This window comes from Dendrobates tinctorius, unplaced genomic scaffold (assembly GCF_039654945.1).
Source record: "Dendrobates tinctorius isolate UK_male_01 unplaced genomic scaffold, ASM3965494v1 ptg000119l, whole genome shotgun sequence".
In the NCBI taxonomy this organism is placed as follows: Eukaryota; Metazoa; Chordata; class Amphibia; order Anura; family Dendrobatidae; genus Dendrobates; species Dendrobates tinctorius.
In genome coordinates this window covers 2,337,547-2,348,428 of record NW_027361787.1, presented here as the reverse complement: position 1 = coordinate 2,348,428, position 10,882 = coordinate 2,337,547, and positions in this window count along the sequence as shown.

Below are 10,882 nucleotides of genomic sequence, written 5' to 3'. Positions count from 1 at the left end.
AACTACTAACACAGGAAAAGAAATATGATGTCATTGGAATCACTGAAACTTGGTGGGACAATACACATGATTGGAATACAAGACTAGAAGGATACAACTTATTTGCAAGAAACAGACTTGATAAACGAGGAGGGGGTGTCGCATTGTATGTTAGAAACGCGTATATCTGCACAGAGATTGAAGCTTCAGAGACTGGGAGTTCTGTGGAAACTGTTTGGGTAAGAATACAAGGACAGAACAATGGAAAGGACACCATTGTAGGCATTTACTACAGGCCGCCTGTGCAAGCTGAAGCTATGGATGAACTCTTTATGCATCAAATGGCCAAGTTCTCCAAAAAATATGACATAGTTGTCATGGGAGATTTCAACTATCCAGACATTTGTTGGGAATCTCTCTCAGGCAAAACTAACAGGTCAAGGAAATTCTTATCCTCTCTTGCTGACAACTTTATCTTCCAAAAGGTAAGGGAGAAAACAAGGGGAACTGCTACCTTGGATCTAATCCTTATAAACAGGGAGGAAATGGTTGAGGAAGTAAAAGTGGCTGGGACCCTAGGAGGTAGCGACCATGCTATTTTAGAATTTTGGATAACTAGAGGCGGAAGACCTGTGAAGACTCAGACGTCAAGGTTAGATTTCAGAAAGGCAGATTTTAAGGGATTCAGAAAGAGAATTGGAGGGATCCAATGGCTGGATATCCTTAAAGACAAAAATGTCCAGGAAGGATGGGAAAACTTGAAAAATGAAATTCTCAAAGCACAGTTGTTAACAATTCCGAAAAGAGGGAAGAATAGGAAGCAGTTAAGGAAACCAGGATGGATGAACACAGAACTTAAGCACATGCTAAAAAGGAAGAAAAAAATGTTTATAAAATGGAAAGAGGGAGGCATATCTAAAGAAGAATATAATGCTGTCTGCAGAACCTGCAGGGCACAAATCAGATTATCTAAAGCTGAAAATGAATTGAGGCTTGCAAGAGATGTCAAAAGCAATAATAAAGGATTTTGGGGATATGTCAAAAGTAAAAGAAAAGTCAAAGATGCTATAGGATTTTTACAGGATGAAAATGATGAAATGGTAAGACAGGATGTTGAGAAGGCTGAACTTTTAAATTCCTATTTTGCATCTGTTTTCTCTCAGAAAGGAAATGTAACATCAACTGTTATTCACTGTCCTATTAAGGGAATAGAAGAATCCAGGATATCTATAAACAGAAAGATAGTGAGGAAACACTTATCTAGCCTAAATGAATTCAAGTCTCCAGGTCCAGATGAATTACACCCCAGAGTACTGAAGGAGATAGCAGAAGAAATTTTTGAACCCCTCTCTATAATCTTTGAAAATTCTTGGAGAACAGGAGAAGTGCCAGAAGACTGGAGAAGAGCAAATGTTGTTCCTATCTTCAAAAAGGGGAAGAAGGTGGACCCAGGTAACTATAGGCCGGTGAGTCTGACTTCTATACCAGGAAAGATCTTTGAACAAATTATTAAACAACATGTATGTCAATACCTGGATAAGAATGAAGTGATTAAACAGAGTCAGCATGGGTTTGTAACTAATAAGTCATGTCAGACTAACTTAATTTCCTTCTATGACGGTATCACTGATTGGGTGGATCAAGGAAATGCTGTAGATATAGTATATCTTGACTTCAGCAAAGCATTTGACAAAGTCTCTCATACAATCCTTATTGAAAAAATGATTAAGTATGGAATGGACAAGGCAACTGTTAGGTGGATTCATAACTGGCTTAGTGATCGGACCCAAAGAGTGGTCGTAAATGGCTGCACATCCAGTTGGAAGAATGTCTCAAGTGGGGTACCACAGGGCTCTGTCCTGGGCCCTGTATTGTTCAACATCTTTATCAACGATTTAGATGAAGGAATTGAGGGTAAACTGATTAAATTTGCTGATGACACAAAGCTAGGAGGGATAGCTAATACTAGAGAAGAGAGAGAGAGGATTCAAAAAGATTTAAATAAACTGGAGAAGTGGGCAGCAACTAACAGAATGGTTTTTAACAGGGAGAAATGCAAAGTACTACATCTGGGCAATAAAAATGGAAAAAGCATATATAGAATGGGAGGAATAGGGCTAAGTGACAGCACATGTGAAAAAGACTTGGGTATACTAATAGATCACAGACTGAATATGAGTCAACAGTGTGATGCAGCAGCAAAAAAGGCAAATGCAATTCTAGGATGTATTAACAGAAGCATACAGTCTAGATCACGTGAAGTCATTATTTCCCTCTACTCCTCTTTGGTCAGACCTCATCTGGAATATTGTGTCCAGTTTTGGGCACCACATTTTAAAAAAGACATCAACAAACTGGAGCAAGTTCAGAAAAGAGCGACCAGAATGGTGACCGGTCTGCAAACCCTGTCTTATGAGGAAAGGTTGCAGGATTTGGGAATGTTTAGTTTGCAAAAGAGAAGACTGAGAGGAGACTTAATAGCTGTCTACAAATATCTAAAGGGCTGTCACATTGTAGAAGGATCAACTTTATTCTCATTTGCACAAGGAAAGACTAGAAGCAATGGGATGAAACTGAATGGGAGGAGACACAGATTAGATATTAGAAAAAACTTTTTGACAGTTAGAGTGATCAATGAGTGGAACAGGCTGCCACGAGAAGTGGTGAGTTCTCCTTCAATGGAAGTCTTCAAACAGAGGCTGGACAGACATCTGACTGGGATGATTTAGCGAATCCTGCTTTGAGCAGGGGGTTGGACCAGATGGCCCAGGAGGTCCCTTCCAACTCTACGATTCTATGATTCTATGATTCTATGATTCTATGATTCTATGATTCATATATTGTTAATCACCAGAGAACTCACACAGGGGAGAAGCCTTTTTCCTGTTCAGAATGTGGGAAATGTTTTAAACAGAAATCAGTGCTTCTTACTCACCAGAGAACACACACAGGGGATAAGCCTTTTTCATGTTCAGAATGTGGGAAATGTTTTGCACTGAAAAAAAATGTTGTTACCCACCAGAGAACTCACACAGGGGAGAAGCCTTTTTCCTGTTCAGAATGTGGGAAATGTTTTGCATATAAATCAGATTGTGTTAGGCACCAGAGAACTCATACAGGGGAGAAGCCTTTTTCCTGTTTAGAATGTGGGAAACGTTTTGCATATAAATCAGATTGTGTTATCCACCAGAGAACCCACACAGGGGAGAAGCCTTTTTCATGTTCAGAATGTGGAAAGTGTTTTAACCACAAAGGGAGTCTTGTTCCACACCAAATAAGTCACAGAGGGGAGAAACCTCTTAAATGTTAAATAAATCTTGATCACCATCAGAGATCCCACACAGGGGAGAAGCCTTTTTGCTGTTCATAATATGGGAAATATTTTAACCAGAAATGGAATCTAACTAATAATATTTATTTTTATATAGGGCTAACATATACCGCAGCCCTTTACAGTTTGCACACATTATCATCACTGTTCCCAATAGGGCTTACAATGTAAATTACCTATCTAGTCTTTGGAATGTGTGAGGAAACCCACGTAAACATGAGGAGAACATAAAAACTCCTTGCAGATGTTGTCCTTGGTGGGAGTTGAACCCAGGACTACAGCGCTGCAAGGCTGCAGTGCTAACCACTGAGCCATCTCACCATAGAACTCACACAGGGGAGAAGCCTTTTTGCTGTTTAGAATGTGTGAAATATTTTAACCGGAAAGCGCTTCTTGTTAGACATCAGAGCAGTCAAACATGAAAGAAGCCTTTTTCATCTTCTTAATGTGGGAAATATTTTACTTGGAAATCAGCTGTTAATAAACATCAGAAACGTCACATAGGGGAGAAGCCTTTTTCTATTTTCATAGTGTTGGAATAGTTTTAACCAAAATTGAATCTTCTTAAATGGGTTGTCTCTTGTCATTCCTCATGTTTGCTGACAAAAGGATAAAACTAAACTTTATTAATTCCAAATGTAAAACTATACCCATAGTTCACCCCCTGAATGTTAGTCAGTAGGTGACTAATAGAAAAAAACATATACCTCGCATCTCAGTATATAGGGTGAGGTGACATATACACTCACTCTCCAAGCCTCTTATTTCTACGTGTTTCATTGTGATCACCAAAGGCGTCATCAGGTGACTATTTAATATTGATCTATATTCAAGCGAGACTAGACAAAAAAAACTTAAACTCATGTATCATGTTATCCAAAACAGAAAACTAGCCACATATAGGCAGATCCCAGACTTCAAACTATATACTTCATATAGTTTTTACATCATGAGGGACACGGATCTATCATTCTACAGGAAACAACCTAGGGGTTTTCAGCCTCGGTTGGAAGAATACAGATCTGCTCCATTGACCATCGCTGAACCATGGATATGTTTGGAGAAGCCAGGTTGTGATCCTCGGATCAACTGGCCTTTTACCTTGTATGGACTGTATGGATTGTCATCTTCCTACACTTGTCGTTACCTCCTCTCTGTGCGTGCCACAGGTGGGGTAGCGACAATGGGAGTGAATCATCGGAAGGGTGAGACTCTGTAATGTGCACTCTGTTGGGTATTTTGCTGTGACTGTTCTATGTGTTATCTGCCTGTTTTGTGGTAAAGCCTTCAATAAAGCATTGCCACACTGTTTTACCCTCACTGTGTGTTGTCTGAGTAGCGTTATGCCCATGTTAAAGGGAGAGCCGGCGTTCGGTGGGATGATCCCTGATCCATGTGGTTTCGGCCAGCGGATCGGGGTACGCGCTGACCACCCAATGTCTCCACAGGCATGCTTCAATAGTTTCAATGGGAGGCTAGAAGCTGCTATAACCCGATCGGCTCTGCTACATACAGGCAATGCTCAGATCACCTGCATGTAGCAGAGTTGCTCACTTGCTATGAGCGCCAACCACTGGGCAGCACTCATAGGATCCAGCAGTGACAACCATAGAGGTCTGCTGGAGCCCTCTGGTTGTCATGTCAACCCATCGGTGACCCGCGATCACGTGACGGTCACTGAAGTGCGGGGTTTATGACCTATCATGTGCGAGAAAAGATGTGGGCTCAGCGCCGGGGCCCACATCAAAAGGAGGGAGTCCAACATCAGCGTACATTTACACCCGATGTCAGAAAGGGGTTAAAGGGGATTGTTTTTACAGAGACAGATGTAATTAATCATGTATACGTACAAATAATTACAAAAATACACAGCTTCTAGTGTTAAATAGTATAGAGTTAAGACAAGAAAATATAATTTGTGTAAATCGTGTAGATATAAAAATTCAGGCAAATGTCAAATGTTCAAAAACACAGCAAAGAGGCAGAGATGCTTACCTGCCCAGACCTCCAAACAAATGCACTCAGGGTGAGTGGGCCCATATAGTTAGGATGGGGGCAACACAGGTGCAAGAATACCGATGAGACAACCACTCACAACCTACCAATGTGTGGAGGGGGCGGTTGCTTGGTATATTAATGCACAATGAAGACTTGTATGCTCCGCTGCTCACACAATGGGAATGCACATCATCCAGGCTAACAGCCTATTAGTTACGCCCATACTATTAGATTAGGCGGGCTGCCTAGCGCCATCCAAATGCATCCAATGTGAACAGACACCACAGTTTACAAGACTGAATGGGCCCAACTGCACCCTAAAAAATAAAGTGCAAAAACATATAAAAAATATGAGAGGTATTAGTTAATATTTTGGGTAAAATACGTAAGCAAGTAACCCACGTCATGCGTTGGCCTAAAAAAGTGTCAAAGGACTCACAGAAATTGCTTCTTCTACTTCCACCACTGCTGCTGCTGCTAATGTTTTGGCGTTGAAGAATTGATGGTCCGGAGGTTGGAAGTCTACAGCTGCGATGTGAACGGTGTGCTTCACTGCTGTCTTGGGGAAAAGCTCTCTTAAGGTTGTGTAAAAGCTTGTTTTGATACTCCAGCATTCACTGTTCCCTTTCTAGGGCAGGGATCATCTGGCAAAATTTGTTTTTATAATGTGGATCTAATAAAGTGGCAACCCAGCAGTCAGCATTATTCCTAATCATAACTATACGGGGATCATGTTGCAGATAATACTGCAAGAAGGCGCTCATATGTCGGGCTCTACCATGAGGTCCAAGCCCATGCTGTGTTGGTGGCTGGGTAACAATGAGGCTCGTTTCCTCCATCACATCCCGCCAACCACAAACAACAGAGAAGGGAGGATTATCCTCTTCATCTGACAGTTACTCGCCCATCACCTCTTTCTCCTCCATTTGTTCCTTGGATCTTGCCCCTTCAATAACAACTTGTCTGTTATCACCAGCCTTCGTCGATCACACTACTCCACCCTCCCTTGGCACCCACCTGTGTGGCGACAGTCTTGAACTTAAAGACAATATTATCCCTTCTGCATCCTCCACTGCTTCCTCCTCTTCTGGGACCACCATCTCTTCCCGCTGGCTATTCAAAGTCTTCTCCAGCATATAGATGACCAGAATAGTGATGCTGATGATGGTGGCATCAGTGATAACCATCTCAGTAGCCATTTCAAAACTGTGCAGAAGGGTGCAGAGGTCCTTAATCTGTGTGCACCCTGTAAATGTGACATGCGCCATGTCCATACTGTGTTGGCCCAGGCTATACGACATGACATACTGCATCAGGGCTTGTTGCTGCTGCCACAGTCGCCGCAACATGTGCAGGGTGGAATTCCACCGTGTATCAATGCAAGTCGATGAGGAGAGCGGTGCAAATGGCGGAAATGAGCACACAACTTGCGTGCTTTCTGGAGCAGCTCACCCAGGCCAGGATAGTGGCTGAGAAAACACTGTACCACCAGGTTGAGGACATGAGCCATGCAAGGCACATGTGTGGACTTGCCTTGCCATAGGGCCACCACCAGGTTTGCACCGTTATCACCTTCCCGGCATGCAGGGTCAGCGGAGACAGCAATTGATCAAACTGAGCCTGGAGAACTGTCCACAACTCTTCAGCTGTATGACTGCGAACTCCAAGACATCCATTTTAAGACTGCCTGATTGCAGAGAGCCCTGGCTGAGCTGTACAGAGGTGGTGGGGGTTTTCACCGCATTTGGAATGCGTGTCTCGTTAAGGCAGAGGTTGAGGGCACAGGTGGAGGCCCTAGAGGAGATAGAGGAGGCAGAAGCAGTGGAGGAAGTGTTAAATGTAGAGGTTTGTCCTGCAAGCCTTGGGGATTCCAAGACTTGTGGAGCAGCACCTGTTCCCACAGCCACCAGAGTCACCCAGTGCCCAGTCAGCGAGATGTAATGCCCTTGGCCATGCTTACTCGTCCAAGTGTCTGTGGTGAAATGCATTCTGGCAGGCAGCGATTTTGTCAAGGAACGGGTGATGTCTGAGATATGCTGGTGTAGCACAGGCACAGCTTTCTTAGAAAAGTAATAGCAACTGGGTAATTGGTACTGGGGGACTGTGACGACTATCAGCTTTCAGAAAATGTCTGTATCTATTAGGCAGAAAGGTAGCATTTCCGTGGCCAACAAATTGGAGATGGTGGGGTTCAACCTCTTTGTTTCCTCCTATGCATGACAAAGCTATCTTTTACGTGACCACAACTGCGGAACCATGGGCTGCCTGCACTGCTGAGAGAGGGTGAAGTACGTTGAACCGGACAAACTGCTGGACCATGAGAGAGTTGCAGGCAGAGATGTTAATGTGGATTGAGAAACTTGTGGTGTGATCGTTCTCTCTGATCAGTCAAAAAAAGCAGGCTTGTCCGGTTCCTTTACAGCTGAAGACAGCATCTCGGTCACCTTGACTGGAGCAGGCAAAGTATGCAAAGAAAGGTTGCACTCTATCATGCTAAAGCATGTCAATGTGGAATATGTCAAATTTCACATATTCCACATTGACATGCTTTAGCATGCTAGAGTGCAACCTTTCTTTGTATATTGTATATGAGGGTAGCTCCTCTTGGTATACACCTATTCACACTAGTCTGGATGTGCCAGTCAGTTTTTTTGTCTTTTGTATGTTGGCTTACTGACCGAGCACTCCGCCCTCCACCAGGTGGTGATTTTAATTACAGCAGCTCCCTACTTACCCATAAATGCAGGCATTGCTGACAGAGGTGTCCACATTCACCCAGGAATTCAGACATCAGCCTTAGAGAGGTATTCACACAGATCAGGGATAGGGATTAGTGAGTAGCTCCTAATACTCGGGTACTCATAGTGTCCAATGTAAGTCTAATGGGCAGAGAATGTGTGTGACGGAGGTGGTCTGTGGGGCTGTATCTGTGTGCAGTGGTCTGTGGGGCTGTATCTGTGTGCAGTGGTCTGTGGGGCTGTATCTGTGTGCAGTGGTCTGTGGGGCTGTATCTGTGTGCAGTGGTCTGTGGGGCTGTATCTGTGTGCAGTGGTCTGTGGGGATGTATCTCTGTGCAGTGGTCTGTGGGGCTGTATCTGTGTGCAGTGGTCTGTGGGGCTGTATCTGTGTGCAGTGGTCTGTGGGGCTGTGTGTATGTGTGCAGTGGTCTGTGGGGCTGTATCTGTGTGCAGTGGTCTGTGGGGCTGTATCTGTGTGCAGTGGTCTGTGGGGCTGTATCTGTGTGCAGTGGTCTGTGGGGCTGTGTGTATGTGTGCAGTGGTCTGTGGGGCTGTGTGTATGTGTGCAGTGGTCTGTGGGGCTGTATCTGTGTGCGGCGGTCTGTGGGGCTGTATCTGTGTGCAGTGGTCTGTGGGGCTGTATCTGTGTGCAGTGGTCTGTGGGGCTGTATCTGTGTGCAGTGGTCTGTGGGGCTGTGTGTATGTGTGCAGTGGTCTGTGGGGCTGTGTCTGTGTGCAGTGGTCTGTGGGGCTGTATCTGTGTGCGGCGGTCTGTGGGGCTGTATCTGTGTGCAGTGGTCTGTGGGGCTGTATCTGTGTGCAGTGGTCTGTGGGGCTGTATCTGTGTGCAGTGGTCTGTGGGGCTGTATCTGTGTGCAGTGGTCTGTGGGGCTGTGTGTATGTGTGCGGGGCTGTCAAACTTTTTGCAATTAAATTTCTTTTTTTATATGTGCCTTAGGTTTTTTATCACCACAGCACTGAATGACAAGGTGGGATACAGCAGGCTGTTTAATATTTTGTCACTAGCTACATGTGAATTAGAATACAATACTCGTGCATGGAGCACAATAGAAGCCGTGCACAACACGTGATCGGCTGGATTTGTTTGTGGACCTCTGTAATGTCCAAAAAAGAAAAAGAAATGCGAGAAGGTAAATGTAACAGCCGCACTGGACAGTAGCTACCTGCAGTATCTGACTGATATACAACCACCTCGCTAACTAGCTACAATGTGGATACGGCAGGCTTTATCACATTTACCTACTGATATAATCTTATTTAGAATGCTATAGTCGTGCATGGAGCACTATAGAAGCAGTGCACAACACACTTGTAGGACATGTGCTCCTGGCTTTGTCTGTGGACCCTAGTAATGGCCCCCAAAAAATAAAATATTCCGGAATGTAAATTTTACAGCCGCACTGGACACTATCTAGCTACACGATTTCAATATGGAAGAGGCCAGGAGCCATTTGGTGAGCTGCATTTCTTGCTACATGTTCACAGACTTACAAGTGGAAAAGTCAAACTTCACATGCCAAAAATGCAAGCTTGTGTCCCTGTTGGAGGAAAAGTTGCAAAATCTCGAAGAGAGGTTAGCTATGTTGAAGATCATTAAGGAAGGTGAAGAGTTCTTGGACAGAGCAGAATTATCTCTTCATGTTACAGAAAGAGAAGAAATTCGAAGTGCACCTGAAGAAACAGAGGAATGGAGACATGTGACCCAAAGAAGCAGGAGGATCAGGAGGCAGTCAGCACCCATACTTCTCAGGAACCAGTACCAGGCTCTCACGCAGGAGAACGATGAAGAAATACATCAGGATAAGACTTTGCCCACAAACAGCAACCTTGTACGCCTTCAGAGTCCTCCTGGATGGAGAAAGAAAAATGTTGTGAAGAAGAAACGGAGAGTGGTGGTCATGGGGGATTCCCTATTGAGAGGAACAGAGGCCGCTATCTGCCGACCGGATATAACTTCAAGAGAAATGTGCTGTCTTCCAGGTGGAAAAATTAAAGATGTGACTGACAGGATATCAGGACTCTTCAGACCTACAGATGACTACCCATTCCTGCTACTACATGTGGGGACAAATGACACCGCAAGAAATGACCTGGAAACCATCTGCAGAGACTTTGAAGACTTAGGCAAGAAAGTGAAAGAACTGGGAGCGCAGGTGGTCTTCTCTTCCATCCTCCCAGTGGATGGCCATGGAACAAGAAGGTGGAATAAGATTCTGCAGGTGAACAACTGGCTACGTCGATGGTGCCGTCAGCAACGATTTGGATTTATGGATCACGGAGTGAATTACTTTTACGATGGACTACTTGCCTGAGATGGGGTGCACCTTACGAAGACTGGAAAACATATTTGGAAGTCGCCTTGCTACACTTGTAAGGAGAGCTTTAAACTAAAACAACATGGGAAGGGAAGCAAAAGACCAGAAAAAGCCATACATCTGACAAATGCTATTGAGAACTCTGCTATTAGAAGTGGAAAGGAAGAACAAAGACAAAAGAATCTAATTAATAAAAATATTGGAGAAGGAGAAACCAATCACAAACTAAAATGTTTCTATACTAATGCACAAAGCATGGGCAACAAACAAGGAGAATTGGAACTACTAACACAGGAAAAGAAATATGATGTCATTGGAATCACTGAAACTTGGTGGGACAATACACATGATTGGAATACAAGACTAGAAGGATACAACTTATTTGCAAGAAACAGACTTGATAAACGAGGAGGAGGTGTCGCATTGTATGTTAGAAACGCGTATATCTGCACAGAGATTGAAGCTTCAGAGACTGGGAGTTCTGTGGAAACTGTTTGGGT